Source organism: Oncorhynchus nerka, linkage group LG13 (assembly GCF_034236695.1).
Source record: "Oncorhynchus nerka isolate Pitt River linkage group LG13, Oner_Uvic_2.0, whole genome shotgun sequence".
NCBI lineage: Eukaryota > Metazoa > Chordata > Actinopteri > Salmoniformes > Salmonidae > Oncorhynchus > Oncorhynchus nerka.
Genome location: NC_088408.1, coordinates 69,098,641 through 69,117,844, shown reverse-complemented (window position 1 = coordinate 69,117,844; position 19,204 = coordinate 69,098,641). Strand labels below are relative to the sequence as shown.

Sequence of the window (19,204 nt, the reverse complement as noted above, 5' to 3'; positions counted from 1 at the left end):
GAGTCTCACAGTACAAAATAAAGCCATAACTACATGGAACTCTATTCCACATCAGGTAACTGATGCAAGCAGAAGAATCAGATTTAAAAAACAGATAAAAATACACCTTATGGAACAGCGGGGACACACGTACACATGAATGTTGTATTGTAAATATGTGATAGTGGAGTAGTGGCCCGAGGGAACACACTAAATGTATTGGGTAAAGTGTTATGAAATTTAATGTCATGTAATATTTTAAATTGTATATAACTGCCTTAATGTTGCTGGAACCCAGGAAGAGTAGCTGCTGCCTTGGCAGCTAATGTGGATCCTTAATAAATAGAAATATAAAATGACTGTTTGATAGGGGGCTGACTGCCTTCGAACCAACACAAACAAAATTCTACAGAAAACATGGAAACATGTTCTTCATCCATGTTAAAATTACACGTTGTCTACTGTATGTTAACTGCTTATTGACCAATTATGGCATAATGAGATCCTGGATGGAAGGGCAGCAGTGATCTATGAGGGCAAAAATTGGCGTGTGCTATACTGATGACCTAATTTTAATATTCGGTGGGCACTCGTTGGGGGAAATGGCACTTTCATGTGTCAGTGCTTTGTGATAGCCCCTGGGTTACTGTACCTCTGCCTAATCTCACCCCCAAGCAAAACCAACCCCACACACTGCTTTGGGAGAGCACAACTGGACCCTCCAAATTACTACCATTCATTGTGGTCACAGCAAGGTGTGAACCTAATTTAAAATCACTGACAGAATACATGTCGAGAGGGAGGATTTGGCTTCTTTTAAAAGTCACCTTCATCTTCTTTGTACAACAATCTCTGCTGACTTGATGCATGCATTGAAGAAAAGAAAACAGAGACGGATTGCAAAAGGCCCCTGTCTGCAGAGATAACCTTGAGGATGTATGGCATTTAGCATTCCACTCAACTGCTGTCTATGACATCCTAAAGCACAGATTTGATCCCTACCTATACATACTGAAACATTAATATCTTTTCATATTAAACGAAAGTGTTGCCTATATTTTTCTTTCGGGGGAAGTGGGAATATAAAGACTCTGTCAATGCATGTTAGAGCATAAGGGGGATGAAACCCAATGGGGCTATTTGCATTTCTGTCTGGAAGAGAGAAGAGCGAGGGGGTTGGGCAGTGAAAGGTTGTGAAAATATTTACTTATTTATCATTCATCTTTTATTTTTCCTCCATTAGTGAACATAGGCGTCAAGTTTGGCACATTGCAACTCTCCACACTCTGCCAAAGAGAAGTGACATGGAGAAAAATAGCTGTTGTTTTAACCTTGAGTCTGATCTTAACAAACATGAATATATTACATACAGTATTCCTCACCCCACCACCATGTTCCACACTTTATTTATGCTGTGGTGTGATGTGGTAGCTGCTTAGCCTCACTGCCAACACAGAAGACAGCTCATGTCACAAGCACTATTCAGAATCACAGAAAAGACAGACTATGGATGTTCTGCAAGATATTGTTATATATTACTGTACTCCTGGTGAGAGATATTCCTCATAGCTGAAGAGTATATTTAAGCAATTTGGCCCGAGGGGGTGTATATGGCTAATATACCATAGCTAAGGGCTGCTCTTATGCGAGACGCAACAAGGAGTGCCTGGATACAGCCCTTAGCAGTGGTATATTGGCCATATACCACAAACCCTCTAGGTGCCTTATTGTTATTATAAATAAACTGGTTACCAACATAATTAGAGCAGTTAAAATAAACGTTTTGTCATACCAGTTGTATACAGTCTGACATACCACGGCTGTCAACCAATCAGCATTCAGTGCTCGAACTACGCAGTTTATAATTGCACACAATAGAGGGCTTGCACGTGCGTCACAAACCACCTAGCAACAGGAGCCATGTTGGAAGACCAATCAGTCTGTTGGAAGTCCTCCAATAGTCCAAAAGGCTGGATGTGTTCTGCTATCACTGGAAACTTCGGGAAGATTGTCCATTATTTTGTTTTTCTAAGGACCCAGAAAACGGAGGCATTGGGAGAACCTATTCAAGTAAATACATTTATTCTGAAAATGATAGCTACAGGTACTTTGTGTGCAAGCTAACTCAAATGATCTGCTAATGTAATGTGTTTGCTAGCTAGCAAACTTTACATACTATATAGCTACAGTAGCCAAGTTAATTCAATCTCACCAATTTGCTAACTTAATATTAGCTAGTTAGCTACCTATCTTGATGTATTTATTTTTGTAACTCAAAACGTATTTGTAGCTAGGTAGTTAGCTAACTAACAGAGAGGGTGAAAGCTAGCAGTTCCAGCTGTCAGAAAGGATAGTAGGCTACTCTGGATAAGGCATGTAGCTTTGTGGGAGGACATTATGAAAATATTCTCCAGTTAAAATCCCTAGCGAGAAACTATGAGGACAGAGCGATATAGAAACATAATATTCAGTGCTGTCTAATTTGAGTATAATGCAGCCTGTTTCTTTAATGTTTTCTGTCAGATATAGAGAGCCGTGAAACCCTGTCTGCAGCTGAAGAGGTCCCAATGAATGTCCCAAGAGAATAAAGGTAAATCCTAGTATACCATGGATTATATTCTTAGCAAATTTTGTAAACAAAGTCAACAATGTATAAACCAATTACAACTGGAGCAGGCCAACCCTGCTGGGTGTGCAGGCTTTGTTCAAGCCCATAACTAACACACCTGATTGAATGTATCAAACCTAATTAGTTGATAATCAAGTGTCCTATTGCTAGGCTGGAACAGAAGTCTGCTCAGCCAGTAGTTTAGGGATCAGTGGAGTGAGGTTGGCCACCTCTGGTAATTACTTTTTTTTTTGGTTCACCTGAAATTATGCTTTAGTAATAATAGCATACTTGTTAATAAGATGTGTAACCTGTTAAATATTATTTAGCTTACTTGTACACTTTGACATGATATGAAAGTGTTGATTCTTTGAAGTGAAGTGTTTAAACTTGTTTTATTTTGTTAACTTAAGGAGCCTCCCGAGTGACGTAGCGGTCTAAGGCACTGCATCGCAGTGCTAGAGGCATCACTACAGACCCAGATTTGATCCCAGGCTGTGTCGCAGCAAGACAAGACCAGGAGACCCATGAGGTGGCGCACATGCACAATTGGCCCAGTGTCATCCAGGTTAGGGGAGGGTGTCCCATCACGCGCTAGCAACTCCCTGTGCCAGGCCAGTATGGTATTTCCTCCGACACATTGGTGCTTCTGGGTTAAGCAAACAGTGTGTCAAGAACATGTGCAGCATGGCAGGGTTGTGTTTCGGAGGATGCTTTCAACCTTCACCTCTCACGACTCCATACGGGAGTTGCAGCGATGGGACAAGACTAACTACCAATTTGGATATCACAAAAAGGGTGTAAAAAGTCAACTTTTTTTTTTTTTTTTTACAAAGAAATAAGTTATAATTAACTTAACTATATTATTCAAGATGAACTAGTGTCAATGTCGATTAACCACAGCTCACAATCCTGCAATAAAGAGGGTAAGGGAATTTGTCTCTTCTCAAATGAGCACTACCTATGTTTTTGTTCAGTTGTAAGCTGTCCAATTAGTTTTGTTTGTCACTTTTTTTTCAAGATACAGCATCAGCCATGTGAACCCATTTTGCAGCTGATAATGGCATGCAAAGCCAATGCAGTTATAGACCTACAGCAGTGGTTCCCAACTCCCATCCTTGAGTACCCCCAATAGCACACATTTTTGTTGCAGTTCTAGACAAACATACCTGATTCATCTGAATGAGAGCCTGATGATTAGTTGATTCAGGTGTGCTTGTCCGGGGCTACAATAAAACGGTGTACCTTTGGCAGTGATTACAGCCTCGAGTCGTCTTGCGTATGATGCTACAAGCTTGGCACACCTGTATTTGGGGAGTTTCTCCAATTATTCTCTGCAGATCCTCTTAAGCTCTGTCAGGTTGGATGGGGAGCATCATTGCACAGCTATTTTCAGGTCTCCAGAAATGTTAGACCGGGTTCAAGTTCGGGCTCTGTCTGGGCCACTCAAGGGTCGTTGTCATGTTGGAAGGTGAACCTTCTCCCCAGTCTGAGGGCATGAGTGCTCCGCTCTGGAGCAGGTTTTCATCAAGGATCTCGCTTTCTTTTGCTCGGTTCATCGTTCCCTCGATCCTGACTAGTCTCCCAGTCCCTGCCGTTGAATGATGCTGCCACCACCATGCTTCACTTTAGGGATGGTGCCAGGTTTCCTCCAGACATGACACTTGGCATTCAGGTCAAAGAGTTCAATCTTGGTTTCATCAGACCACAGAATCATGTTTCTCATGGTCTGAGAGTCTTTAGGTGCCTTTTGGCAAACTTCAAGAGGGTTGTCATGTGCCTTTTACTGAGGAGTGGCTTCCGTCTGGCCACTCTACCATAAAGGCCTGATTGGTGGAGTGCTGGAAAGATGGTTGTCCTTCTGGAATGTTCTCTCATCTCCAGAGGAGCTCTGTCAGAGTGACCATTGGGTTCTTGGTCACCTCCCTGACCAAGGACCTTCTCCCCTGATTGCCCAGTTTGGCCGGGCAGTCAGCTCTAGGAAGGGTCTTGGTGGTTCCAATCTGCCATTTAAGAATGATGAAGGCCACTGTGCTTTTGGGGACCTTCATTGATGCAGAAAGGTTTTGGTACCCTTTGTGCCTCGACACAATCCTGTCTCCGAGCTCTTACAGACAATTCCTTCGACTTAATGTCTTGGTTTGTGCTCTGACATGCACTGTCAACTTGGGACCTTATATAGACAGGTGTGTGCAATTCCAAATCATGTCCAAACATTTGAATTTATCACAGATGGACTCCGATCAAGTTGTAGAAACATCTCAAGGATGATCAATGGAAACAGGATGCACCTGAGCTCAATTTCGAGTCTCATAGTAAAGGGTCTGAATACTTGTGTAAATAAGGTATTTCAGTTTTTTTAATATACATTTGCTAAAACAATATTGTTAATAATGGACCTCATTGTATAATTTGTCTCCTCTTTTCATGGCCATGGCTATAAGGGATCCAACTTTTGTCAAATTAAAATAATTGGACTTTCGTAGCAGATTAGGAGAATTTACGCTGCCGGCTAGGAGAATTAACGTAGCAGGTTCTGAGAATTACGTAAGGAAGGGGGTTAGGCTTAACTAAAATGCAAAACAAATAACTTCATATTAATTTAACAAAAGCTGTATTTTTTTTCCTTCATAGGCCTAGATTACGTTGTTACATCAAATCAAAGTGTATTTGTCACATGCGCTGACTACAACAGGTGTAGACCTTACTGTGAAATGCTTACAAGCCCTTAACCAACAATCCAGTTCAAGAAATAGAGTTAAGAAAATATTTACTAAAGAAACTAAAGTAAAAGATTTACTAAAAAGCAACACATAAAATAACAATAACGAGGCTATGTACAGGGGAGGGGGTACCAGTACCAAGTAAATGTGTGGGGGTACAGGTTAGTTGAGGTAATTTGTACATCAAATATAATTGTATTGGTCACATACACATGTTTAGCAGATGTTATTGCGGATGTAGCGAAATGTTTGTACATGTACAGGAGGTAGGGATAATGTGACTATGCATAGATAATAAACTGCAAATTCAAGACACGGTCATCTGTTGTCAGAAGAGGGTAGGATTTTATTAAAATATATTGTGCTAATAAGGTCTCCAGTCAAAGTATAGTAGAAGTGTATGACATGTTTATCAAAGGCCACATTTTTCCTGTGCAAAGGAAATAAGTCTCTGATATAGCCTATAGGCCCATTCCACTACGCACTCATTGATAGCCTGCATTATGACTATCCAATCTACTCATATTAGGAATAGTAGGTTTACATAAGGCTGCAAATGCGATGATGGATGCATGTGATCCTTTGTAATAAAGGTGCATTTTTATGGTGAAAAAATAGCTTCCCCAAAACTTGAAACTCACATGACACATGCTAATAGCTACACTACAAGCTATCTAGCTAGCTAATTCTGGCTAACTTAGTGTTGTTGTCAACACCTGGTTAGAATAACAGCTTAACTCAAAATCGAACAGACTTGACCTATCAGTGATAAAAGGATAGTAGCAGACCACATACTGACAGCTGTCTGAATTTAGGGCTTGACGGTCAAAAAGGTTTCTTTACTTATCCGACAGTTCTTGAGTCTTATCTCCTTGGTGTCAACAATGGTGTTTCATGATTGCGGGGAATCTTTCAAAAAAAATATCCCCATTGTCTTTTCTGCCTTGCTAGAGCAGCTAAATACTGCACAGAAAATGACCGTGGTGATGAATCAACTAGTTTTAGGCACTGCTATCATGCCGTTGTTGGTTGCTACTCAGCTGTTGTCAGAAGAATTCAGGCGGTGGTCTTCTAACATGGCAGCCAGAAGGCGTCGTACGTCAACTGCAAGACCTCTGTGTTTTTACAACATTTGTTGACACTGTACAACTACCAGCATTAAGTACCAGCCTCTAGTGACACAGAACATCCAAGAAGTGATAACAAGCACTGTAGTTTGTGAAAATATGTGGATTGTCTTGCATTACACAGGTGTTGCTGTGGTAGCTGTTGAGAGAGCAAGAGAGGGAGAGAGGGAGGGAAGAAGTGTGGACTGTGCAGTATGCCATGGCGACAGTGCAGTAGCTCATGGTGTACAGACAGGCCCTCTGCGTGTGGTGTTCTGCAGCATCAGCATTCGGACAGGGGCCAGACGCTCGATTTATGGTGCCAGGGAGCGGAAATGACCTGCTTCTGTCATTGGGTGTATGCCCCATCACGAGAGGCCCTAAACTATATTGGCACAGCTCTGACAGACATGTTTGTCATCTAGTCATCTTTGAAGATACCAAGCAAGCAGTATTATTGATTTGACAAGCTCCAGCTATCTCTCTAGGTGCACACTGTTCCTGTCTCTCTAGCCCACACCACCGTGCCTGAGAGGCATCCCTGTGGATCCCACGTTGGTATGATTAATACCATAATTTCTATGATTTACACTATATTCAACGGAAATACAGTAGCATATCCTATTAAGTTTAAAAGGAATCAGAATTCCTGTACATGCATAAGCAAACTCTTCCTCGTTGATTAGTTCTCATTAATTATTTCAACAGTCATTTATGCGTTTTGTATGCCACCTTACCTGCTATATAATTACCTATACTATCTGTATGACGTTTTGATTTATTTCGAGTGTGCTACATGATCCAATGGACCGCAGACTCGTACGAGGAAGTGATTCCATGCTGCTCTGATGCATGAACCTTCTGGTAGTGTTGCATGAACAGTGACACCTTCTGGCACTCCCTAAACACAATCCAAACAAGTTAAATGTGTACAAAAGTTCACCCTAATCATAGAGCATAGTAAAACCAATTGATTTCTTATGTGTAATTATTTAATTGTGAAATTAATGAATGGAAGATGAATACAATACTTATATGTAGTGAGTTAGTTCAGCCTTGAGATGTGAAATATTAGTTAATCTTATTTATTTGTTTTACCTTTATTTAACTAGGCAAGTCAGTTAAGAACAAATTCTTATTTTCAATGATGGCCTAGGACAGATGTTTACCTTGTCAGCTCGGGGATTCAATCTTGCAACCTTTCGGTTACTAGTCCAACGCTCTAACCACTAGACTACCTGCCGCCCCTTATGTCTTACATTTTGTGATGAATAACAATGGGATTATACACATGTCAATCACATCTAAGAGCTACACCACTGACTGAAACACATCAAACACTTTGTCACCAGGTATTTCTCATCCAAATGTATCAAGAGCAGAATAACGTTTTACCATTTAGTAGCCTAAACTCATACCCTGGAGACAATACACCACAGCTTTCATTATCCAATCACAAACTCATATGTTTCCCTTTGTCAGATGATGTAAATGTGATTCCTTTTAATTATGGCCATTGACTGGAAACTCCAAATTAATTTGATTACGTTTTGCATATAAAAATCCATCTTAATTATTACCCAATTAACACAAATTAAGGCACGTTAAAAGCCAGGCATTAAAATCAATTTGTGATTATGTCTTTTTTGACTGAAAATATGCTTTAATGAGTGAATGTGGGGACATAGGGCATTGTTTCGGGAATGAAAATGTGTGAATTCCGTTGTAAAACAGAATTAGCAACATGGATAAATGAAGCACATGAGAATTGACTATAGCCTCAGCTTAAATGTCCTTCTTCTTCTAGCTATAATCCTTCTACAATTTAAAGAATACGGTATCTAACTGTACGTACACTCAAAAGAATCAAATAAATCTGCCTCCAAACACAACAGGATGACACACAACTTCAGCGGCCACACGATTAATACAAAACTGATCATATTTTGTAGATGAAAAAATGCACATACTTCCCTCTTCCTAATACCACTAAATCCATGATCTGTTTTCATCTATTCAATCTGCCAAATCTTTAAGTATTTTCCCCATTCCCCAAGCCCATCCACAGAGCACTGTTTCACATCCACTCAAATGAATATTTTATAGAGATGCAAAGATTTTCTCCTTCTCAATGTGCAATCAAATGCAATGCAATGCAGTGCTGCAGAGATGTTAAAGGAGAGATATAGAGACACATCTAAAGGAAGAAATCCATTTTTCTCTGCCCTTGCATTCATTACGGAATCAATGCTCCTCTCGGGAGACTGGTTCAAAAACCCTGTTTTATTTTGATCTTCAGAGAAACAAATGCTCTTGGAAGTCGCCACAGTACATGCATTAAAAGATTGGCGAGGCTAGAAATGAATACAGTAACCCGGCTGACATCACATTATGATGTGGAATGTTGACTGGGTCTTTATGGACATGTTTTTTGAAGGAGAAAGACAAGGTCAAACCAGTGGGTAAAACAAAGTGCTTTTCTACTATATTATCTATGTGTATTCATACAACCTGGATAACTAATGGTATTAATTTTACTGCGGATGTAGAAAGTGCTTTGTTACATTGAGTTACAATTTATTGTTGTTATCCATCTAGAGAAAGACCCCAAACAAACGCATGTGATTGGTTAAACATATTCACAAAATGAGCAGAGTAGATACAAACCAGGTACAACTCAGTTTTAAAAAATGACAGGATTATAGTTAAAATAAATAATAGCAGTTTACAGGAAGCTAATGCAGCAACATATACCATTTTCATTCAATTTGGGAGATTTATGTGTATCACTGATCTGTTCAATTGAATTCAAAGAATAATGCAAACATTTTTCCCCGCATGACCATTATTTACATAATCAGGCTTCTACTGATTCCAATACTGAGAAAGGTAAACATTCTTTCAGAGTCAATGTGGCAATATTGGATTTATAGTATCTTTGGGGGTATAGAATTAAGGTTAAAAGGATGTTACACAATACAGTTGGCCGCTGTTTCATGGTGGATCTCATATATTCAGACATATTTTCATTACATCCCTTCCAGTTTCTCTGGAAGTCTGCCCTCTACAGCATGTGATACATTTTGGGCCTCCTGTTATATTTATTGTCATGTTTAAAACACTGTAATGCTTAAGCATTTTAATTAGTACTCTGCACTTTATCATGATCATTGCTCAAGCTTGCCTAATGAAGTTTGTATGGCCCAAATCTCCATCAAAGGAAACTATTAACTTGTATGGTAATGAATAAGAGGCTTACATCTTTCCCATTCAGACCAGGCAATAACAGCTCTACTTTGGGTTGGCCAAGCAAAATAAACACTTATCAATATTATGTTCAGGGTTTGAGGCATTGGCTATCTTTTAGTGGAGACTACAGTTGCTCCACATTCATGTAACACATGGTTTTGTTTTATAATAAATCATCATGAGATTTCACTGTCAGGTTATGTTCTAACTTTCCTCAGCTCAATAGTAACTGCAAGCATGGTTCCTATGGTTATAGAGGGAAACTGAAAGAGACAAATCAAATATGATCCATCCGCGTATTCCTTTATAATCCTTCTCTAATGGCTGTCTTTAAGGGCCATGAGGGTGTGATTGGTTATGTAGCCTAGTCAGTTTTTTTGCATGCATAGCTGCCTGAGAGGCAAGTAAATGTGATGGTTTCAGATTTGATTAGGCAGCCCACGGGCCTCAGCAGTCCAGCCCTGCGACGGGCAGGCAGGGGCCTTGTACAAGCGTCTCATTGCTCACCATGCCTCAGTGGTGATGTACACACCAAGTGTGACCACTGCTTGATTTAAACAGTCCACCCTGGATCTGAGGGTGCGCTCGATGCAAGTTTGTAACCCATCCATCTAGCGAACACTGGACATTGGTCTCACCCAATTACTTTTGGGATACCATTCTAGTGCATTTATGTTTGGAGTAAGTGACACACTATTGTGAGATTATATCATTGAAATATGTGTACATGAGTTTTTCTGTTATGAAAGAATGACTCTACTTTCTACCTTCTGTCACAAGTTCTGTATTTCATGTTTTACTGTATAGAATCATTCAAAATCAGGGGTGGAATTGAAGGAATTTGACACTGGCCAGCCGGGCTTGTAGACCACCATTTTTATATGCCCAGTCCAGAATCTATGTCAAGCGATATTTGAAAAGACACAAAAAAAAAATACAAAATCAAGTTTGTCAATTTAAATGTAAGAGTGATGATTATAAAGTGATCACAATTCTTCATGAAAAAGACAATATTATGGTGACACTCTTTGACCCACCTGTATGTAAATATATCATGAATCGTGCCTTTAAGACTTGTTATAAGCATTCATAACGGCTTATAGTTCCTTTATAAAATTCCATTGTATGTATAGTATGCAGTGTTTGTTATTCATTACGCCTGACTCATAGAGAGCGTAATTCATAAGATCATGAAATACGTCATTTTGCGTCTCTCTGGTTTTTGATAGATAGATACCACAACATACATCTCTTATTCCCTGAGTGAATTTATTTAGATGTCCAAGTATTCAGGAATTCATTTGGCAGAAGCACATTTCTTCACTTTGGTGCCTAGTAACCTTAGCTGTATGATTATATTTGGAAATGTCATTCTTTATTCAAACCCTTGGCCTTGAGGCCTTTAACTAAAATGCTTTGCTTTATATAAATGAGCAAGTTTATTTTCATTTCCTAATGGTCACCGCAGCCATACAGTAATGAGCAGCACCAAGGAGAATTGTTATTTTCTTAAGGACCAAATTAAAAAGGAAATCCCAGGTAGCTAAATCATTACAGAGGAAAGCCTAGAGGACTGTTTCCATGTTATTAGTCTACATGCTTGGACTTCCTGGTCCTACAGGGTGGGGGGAATATATGTGATAAATAGTGCATCTGTTCAATTTCAGACTACAAGTTGTTAATGAGGACTTTCCTCTTTTCTCTTTTTACAGCTTCAGTAGTTCATACTCACAGCATATGCCAATATGGTGGCAGGTTTGGAGACGTAATGCAACATTCTAGTGAATTGCTGTTGAATTAGTTGATGTAATTTTTCTGTTGCATGGAGAATACACATGATTAATATTTTTGGAGGGGAAAATTGTGTATGTTGTTCCTTTTAATAGAAACATAGGTAAAGCTACCCGGTATTAAATATAATTTTTGGGTCTTCACTGTTTTTGTGTGTGGTCGTGATGAGTGATGACATGTGAAGTATGACATCATGCCAGTGGGTGGCTTGTAAGAGCACTGTACCAGTGAGGTCACTGGTCTCATAATGACCTCCTCAGGGTTCACAGCAGCAGCAGCCTTCTTCTCTCTGGCCCTACTGTAGGTCTCCCCCTCTCCAACCCACCCTGGCCAGCACAACGCTTGGCTAGCCTCTGCGCTCATTGTCTTTAATCAAGAGTCAGGGGCATAAGGACGTAGCGAGTCAGCCCATTCATGCCCAGTGGGCTCCTTATTTTCAGAAAGGCAGATGAAGCCGAGTGGAAAAGCCTCTTACACATAGCTATGTGGTCCTCTTACACAATACACTGATCGCCTGTCTGCTGTGAGGCAGTGGCCAGTCAGTGATTGGACATGGAAACATTCAAATATGTTATCCATTATTATCGAATGTACATGATCATGGTCTATGAATATTGTCTTTCAATATACTCTTCAAAACAATGTATTTTCAGCATATTATAGTATATCACATTGGTTCAGAGTAATCTGAAACAGGCCTGGAGTCAGTTCCCCGACAATGGTGTATCTAAGAGGCAGGATGAGAGGCATGTAAATCAGGCAGACCATGCTCTTCTTTAATATTTAACACAGGTTATTAGACAGAGCAAAGTTGTGACTCCCAGAACACTTCTGCGCATCACATGAATAACTAACGCTGGCTGATTATGCTAATAAGTAGTACTAGGAGGTTGTAATGACCAGGAGTGTACCTCTACTGATGCTGGAGAGGCTATAATCACAGACACATCACAAAAACACACCCCAAATGCACCATTAGCCTTAACACAGCAATTCTTTACCAAGCAATCTGCTTTACCCTTCATGTTTCTAGACTATGTGTGCGATCTCTCTTTATGGGAGGAAACCTGATGCATTTTTAAACCCACAGTCTCTGATCTTCCCTAACAAACGCATAAATGCATGTGATGAGGACAGGTCTTCGGGCACCCTCATAGTTCAGTCTGAAATGCTGGCTGTACCATTCTATAGCCTTACTCTACAGATAAAGATATTGAAATGCATTTCATGTGCTCAGAGGCCTTGTGTCAATTGTGTCATTCTATCACATGGGCAAGTGAACTGAGCTGTAGGAGAAGCTCTCACAAAATCACTTGGTCCTCCTTCATAGACGACAGCACTGATTTTAGAAGCTTATTGCTGCATCACGGAGCAAGTAAATGTCTTTTCTCCTGTTTTATTTTGACCCACAGATAAAAGCGTGCTCTTGGAAACCCATCTGGAGGCAGAGTGGGTTGAGCGTGGCTATATTCCATCACCATCACCACAGTTCTTTGGCCGCCACCATAAAGAATTCCAACGAGACAATTTTGCAGTGCGCAGGGCGAGCTGACAGGGAGTGTTATTAAAGCGCAGGGTGCTGACCGCTCTGAAAGTTATTAAAGTGCTCTGAGATTGTGTCTGTGATAGCCCTGCCGGGGTGTCCTTCACACACACACACACACAGCGGTACATTACAGTGAGGACGTGGTCATCGCAGAGAGAGGGGGTGTACAGGGGGGAGTACAGATCAGACAGACACACCAGGGCCCACCGTGATGACAGAGAGAGATGTCATTGTCTTCATCCCCCCCCATTAATGCTGCCAATGGCTGCAGAGAGAAACTACAGTTTACCTGCTGGCCAGGGATCCTCTGGACTGGAGTACCAGTGTAAATACCGTAGTGGTGTACTGTATGTCAAGCATGCTATGAATGAAACTCTGAAACAGTTGTAGTTCACTCAATAGTCTTGATTGATGAAAGAGTGGATGTTAGAGCAGTTACGTGAGGTCTGTCCCTGCATGGCTCATTCACACCAATCAGAGGTTAGAATATATCACTTAACCGTTGGACCTATGAGGCCATGGTTAGCTACAGGGTTGAAAGTGCTCCCTCAGAGGGCAAAAATCCAATATAGATTATTGAAGCTCATCTAATCCATATGTTTAACCCAACCTATAACAATCAATTGTGCATGACAATATGGGGTCGTAATGAAGGACTAAATATGATTTTCATGACCACGACAAGGCTATCATCATCTAGAAGAGGACATATATTAAAAGATTAATTGAACAGGTCATGAAAAAACAATTATTAAAGGTTGCTAATACTTTGCAAAACCTAAAGTACACTAAAGTGTACACTATATTTTGTATTGATAACAAATAGTCCTAGTATCATATGTTGAATATATGATAAGGCATTCTTGCCACATGAAAGAACAAGAACATTGACTGGTCTGCTCTATGCTTTTTGCCTGATCTCTCAGTAAATCCCAGTGATCCGTTTGAATGTGTTGGCAGCCAACAGTGTAAGATGATAGGCAAATAGGATGAGGGCTAATGGACTGATTCTGTGGGTTTTACAAGAGAGAGAGAAGTGGCCCAGCACATCAATCCGCTGTCTATCCGCACCCTCTCAATCTGTTTCAGTTCCACCCTGACGTGACAGCATGGGGGACTACGGCCGTCTATTCATCACCAGGTCTGGAAATAACAAGACACCTCCAGTTTGTCATACTAGATTAGTCTGTGGCCTGTAACCACTGTCTTGAATAGTGTCTCCACCGTTACATCTGAGGTGTCCACTAGACCACCACTGGAGACCTTGGGGGGAACACGGCTATGTGTATTGACATGAGTTTGGCTCACTCGTGGGGAGGCAGAGTAGGCTGCTTCTTTCTCAGGCATACACTATCACTTACTGTGTGTGAACAAAGCCAATACACTACGATAATTTCAAGTTATATTTTTTGGAGAAAAATGTGTAATATGCTGTCATAAGCATTTTCCAACTTTAGTACCGTGTCATGGGTCATTACGTGTGGGACTCACATGTAGAACAGTTGAGCCTTGCATAGTATAGTATATCCCTCCAAGCTTCTTCACAGATCCCTGGGGCTCTTATTCCTGGATTCTGCACCCAAAAAAATCAATGGATTGTAATCCATAATATTACTTAATTGGTGATTATCAGTTACTTTGTGGATCACAGGTCCTGGCTATGAAATTAGCCCCGGTCTTTAATAAGAGCTTGACCATCAAGTGTAATGGACAGTGGAAGGTTTGCCCAGGACTGGAATAGCTCCTCTCTGCCTGTCCTCTTGACCTTGAATGGCTCTTTGAAAATGGCATATCCTGCAGTAAGCCAGAAGCAATAGATGTACATACAGTATTATAGAACAGTATTTGTCTGGTTCATTCATCCCTTCCCCATGCAACAATCATTTAGAAATTGTACAGATACAGCCTACATTTACATAGAAAGTGATGAATTAGTAATACAATATGTGCATGGTCCTCTGTGATTCTAGCATGGAGAACCTCTTGACTAAAACCATAATTATGCATTATGAAGTACATGTGTTTCATAAGGGTATTATATAACTATGCATCACTTATAGCAAGTGCTCCCCTCTTATGCAGAACATGTGTGGGAGGTTTACTGTTGCTGTAGTCACAACATTATGAAAATCATAGCTTTTTAGTGTCCCCATTATTATACTGTATGTAGTGGATAAGATGTCCTGGGGGCTTCTAACACCTGGTAATGTAAAATAGTATTTCAGGTAGTATTCACAATTGTTGCTGTCATGAAATAAGTACAATTATGTATAAGCTTGAACACATTCACACAATGACCACAAAGAGAAGCTCCTATCTCTCCGAGCGATGCTCTCTGCTCCTGTTGAATGAAATTCAACCCAACCAAAAGGGGAAACAAAAGTGTCTAACATCAACAAAGAAGCCATTGCATCTGCTTATCTCGGACGCACTGGTTTTGTTTGGAGACCGGGAGCCCTTTGGCAACAATGGTGGCTCCTCTCTAAAATATGGCTGTTTTGTGGTTCCCATTCAGCCCATGTTGATGTGTTCTGTCTGCAGCTCCAGAGGCTCCCCTCCTCCTGTTTACCTGGGAGTCCTATGGGGCGAGATTTAGCTGAAAAGCCCAGTCGAAGCCAGTCAAAGGGAGCGTGGCGCAGGCCTGACCCTGGCGCTCCACTCATTGTGTAGTGCAGCGGTGTAATGAGGCCCTGTGTGGATATTGATATGACAGAACAAAAGGCCAAGGTGCAGTAAGGACAGCAATCCACACGTTTCACACCATTTGTTTTTCACACCGTATCCATCACATTAATGGGTCACCTTTCTGTGACAGCTCATGATTACCTGCTTACCCATGGAGAGAAAAGAAGAGAGAGAGAGAGAGATATATAAGGGGGTGGGGGAGACAGAGGGGGTTGAGAGAGAAAGAGGGGTAAGATGAGGAACGGTAGAGAGAAACAGTGGGAAAAGAGTGAGAGAAGGAGCTCTAGTTATGAGGGTAAAGGGTGAGCTGGGGTTGGAAGGGGCTTAGGGAGTGGGGGATGGTAGGAGGGAGCTAGTGACATTTTTATTTTTTTCATGAAGATTGGCTCCAGCGCTGTCATCATCCCCACTGTGAATTTATGACAGGTCAGCTCTCCATGTAGTCATCTGATGGATGGAGAACATCCACGTTTATTTGGGGCAGAGTGGAAATGGTCAGAACCATTCCCCAAAGCACCCATAGGCTTTTTTAAAGACCACTATAGCAGAGGTGCTTGTTTAGTATTTCACCATATACTGTAGCCTTAGATTAGCACAACATACCTACATGTACATTGATTTACACTGGTCCTGAAAAAGGGAAACACTTTTCCAGGAGCGCGTACGTATACTTACTGGGTTGTAATTGCTGTCAGACATTCTAAAACTGTCATTTTTTTAATATATATTTTTTTAAATGTACATTATATGGATTGTATACCTGCTGGTTGAATCTGTTTTTATACACTGAGTGTACAGAACATTAGGAACATCTGCTCTTTCCATGACATAGACTGACCAGGTGAATCCAGGTGAAAGCTATGATCCCTTATTGATGTCACTTGTTAAATCCACTTTAATCATCGTAGATGAAGGAGAGGAGACCGGTTAAAGAAGGATGTTTAAGCCTTGAGACAATTGAGACGTGGATTGTGTATTTGTGCCATTCAGAGGGTGAATTTAAGTGCCTTTGAACAGGGTGTGGTAGGAGGTGCCAGGAGCACAGGTTTGTGTCAACAACTTCAACGCTGCTGGCTTTTTCACACTCAACAGTTTCCTGTGTGTATCAAGAATGGTCCACCACCCAAAGGACATCCTGCTAACTTGACACAACTATGGGAAGTATTGGCGTCAACATGGGCCAGCATCCCTGTGGAACGGTTTCGACACCTTGTGGAGTCCATGCCCCGACAAATTGAGGCTGTTTTGAGGGCAAAGGGGGGTGCAACTCAATATTAGGACTGTGTTCCTAATGTTTTGTACACTCAGTGTACTGTAGGTGCAGCAAAACTAGTCTGTTGTTGATACTTTGAAAGAAAGAGGCATAATATCTATGTGAAATTAAATCTCAAAAGTGTGTTCTCTCAAAGGTGTTTGTTTGCCATAGTCAAAACAACTTTTTAAAACTCAACTTTAATAATTTCTTCCTGCTAACTTTTTTAAATGAGTTAGGTGAATGCTTTCTGCTTAGCTCAGTAGCTGTTGATGTGTTCCATTCTCAGAGCTACATGTAGTGTCATCTACCAAATCTAGAGTCACTTACAATGAGCATTTTAACTTACTGTCAGTATGAAGAGCAGAAATAGCAAGATCCCATTTTATGATAAAATAAAGACTATGGCCATGTATCTTTCCAAAGTTACCTCAGCATTTCAGGTGGGATGCAGGGGAGGAAGAAAGAGGGGTATGAGAGAGAGAGAGATCACTTTGTCCCAAATTAAAAGTCAGAATGTCATCCTTCGCTCTAATTGCCTAGAACCATTATTGGACACTGCAAAAAAATGTGTCTGCATGTGCACTTATCACTCCATAGAGACAGAGTTCCAAGCATGCAAACGTCCCTTCGCTCACTGTGTTTCAATGGGTAAAGGATTCGCTGTTTGACTGAAGACTGCCATTTTGTGATATGTCATGGTACCCAGCAGATATGAGGTGAAGGTGTCAATATATCTTGTGTTTGGCCCGTGGAGGTTTACTCTGAACAGTAAAAACATGAGTTATGTTGGTGAATCCATACTGTGTTGAGGTGATGTAAATCAGAAGGGGGAGAAATTGCTGACAAGTTTTACTATTAAAAGATAATTGTAATCAAGGTGCAGGACGAGCAATGAAGTGGTGATAGCAGAGAGATGGACAGCTGGAAAAGATGGATTGTTTTAATTTGCACCAATTAAATTGAAGTTCATTGGATCATCTTCCTCAATCTTCATGAACACTTTATTTTCTGGCCTCTACGAAGCTATTAAAAAGAGGGATTGAACCCTAAGACTTAGTATACAATATTTTATGTTAAACCATCATTAAAGAAATGTGAGCATGCTCTCTCCACCCTTCTGTAATGAGTTTTGTAGAGAGAGATGCAAAGCGGCATGCTGAGGTGTTCAAACAGATTGATGTGAGGTTGGGGGTAACTTCAAACTCTCCCTGTCTTCGTCTACAGCAGTTTCAGCCTAGCCAGACTATACCCTGTTGTGTGACTGTCTTTGTTGTTTGTACATCATTTACATATTCTAATTTGGCTTGAAGCAAATTCTAAAAACTAAACCTACATTAAAATGATGCCTTCTTGACTCTTTTAAAACTCTCATGGATGAGAAGAAAACAATTTAATCTTTTATCTGTTTTAGTCATTTGTGTTCTATGCCCTACCTCCTCTTACCCCAACCAGACCAATAAACACATAAAACAGTCTCGTTGGTTCTGTAAAACATTACTGTACTCTTGCAACATACTCTGTAAACTATAGTACTCTGCCCAGTATCTTTGAGTTGATATCAAAACTCGTTATTTGCACTCAGAATCTATTAGCTATGTTAAGCATCTTATGTCATGAGATCAAGGTTCAGTTTACTCAAAAATGTTTTCCTTACTAAATGTCAAACCTTTTACTCCAGATGAGTTAAATATCAGGCCATTTTGCATGGACAATTTAATATAGAATCAACAATAAATAAAGCATTTGATATTTTGTGTATTTTTTTCATGATACTGTGGAATATTCGTCATTGCTCTTCATTACTGTTTATCTTCTGATAATGGCAATGGTAATTCCTTGTATCTTCAAAGGTCAATAGTCATGTTGATGTTTATCAAGTCTTATTCTGATACAGCTTCAATACGCATGGCTTAATGCACATCTCAGAGAAACTGCCTCAGAGGAAAAACTCCCCACTCTTCCGACCAGAAACGGTGAGTATTTAAAGCCCCCTAGAGTCGATTGATGCACCGGTGCAAAAAACTAAAACATCTTTAAAAAAGCTTTCAGTTTAAGCTGGAGATATCTGGATGCGTCTCAATCCACCGCATCCGCCAGTGTTGCACGTCCAAATTTGCGGTGAAAGGTGGCAAAGCTAAAGAGGTGTTTGTAAACGTCTGTAGCGTCCGAATAGTTTGACCACTCTAGGTAAAGGGGAGACTCTCATGAACACAATGGTGTTCTCCATTTTGCTCTATGACCCCCACAAGTGTCACGGGACTG

General features: G+C 40.5%; 1 long non-coding RNA gene across 1 annotated transcript; it reads left to right on the top strand.

Annotated features, from left to right (window-relative positions):
• The first annotated feature begins 1,882 nt into the window (after nucleotides 1-1,882).
• Nucleotides 1,883-18,689, top strand: LOC115140570 (uncharacterized). The gene is made up of 3 exons (XR_003865258.2): nucleotides 1,883-2,049; nucleotides 2,503-2,569; nucleotides 3,001-18,689. It is a non-coding gene; the product is annotated as an uncharacterized LOC115140570 (long non-coding RNA).
• The last annotated feature ends 515 nt before the right edge of the window (nucleotides 18,690-19,204 follow it).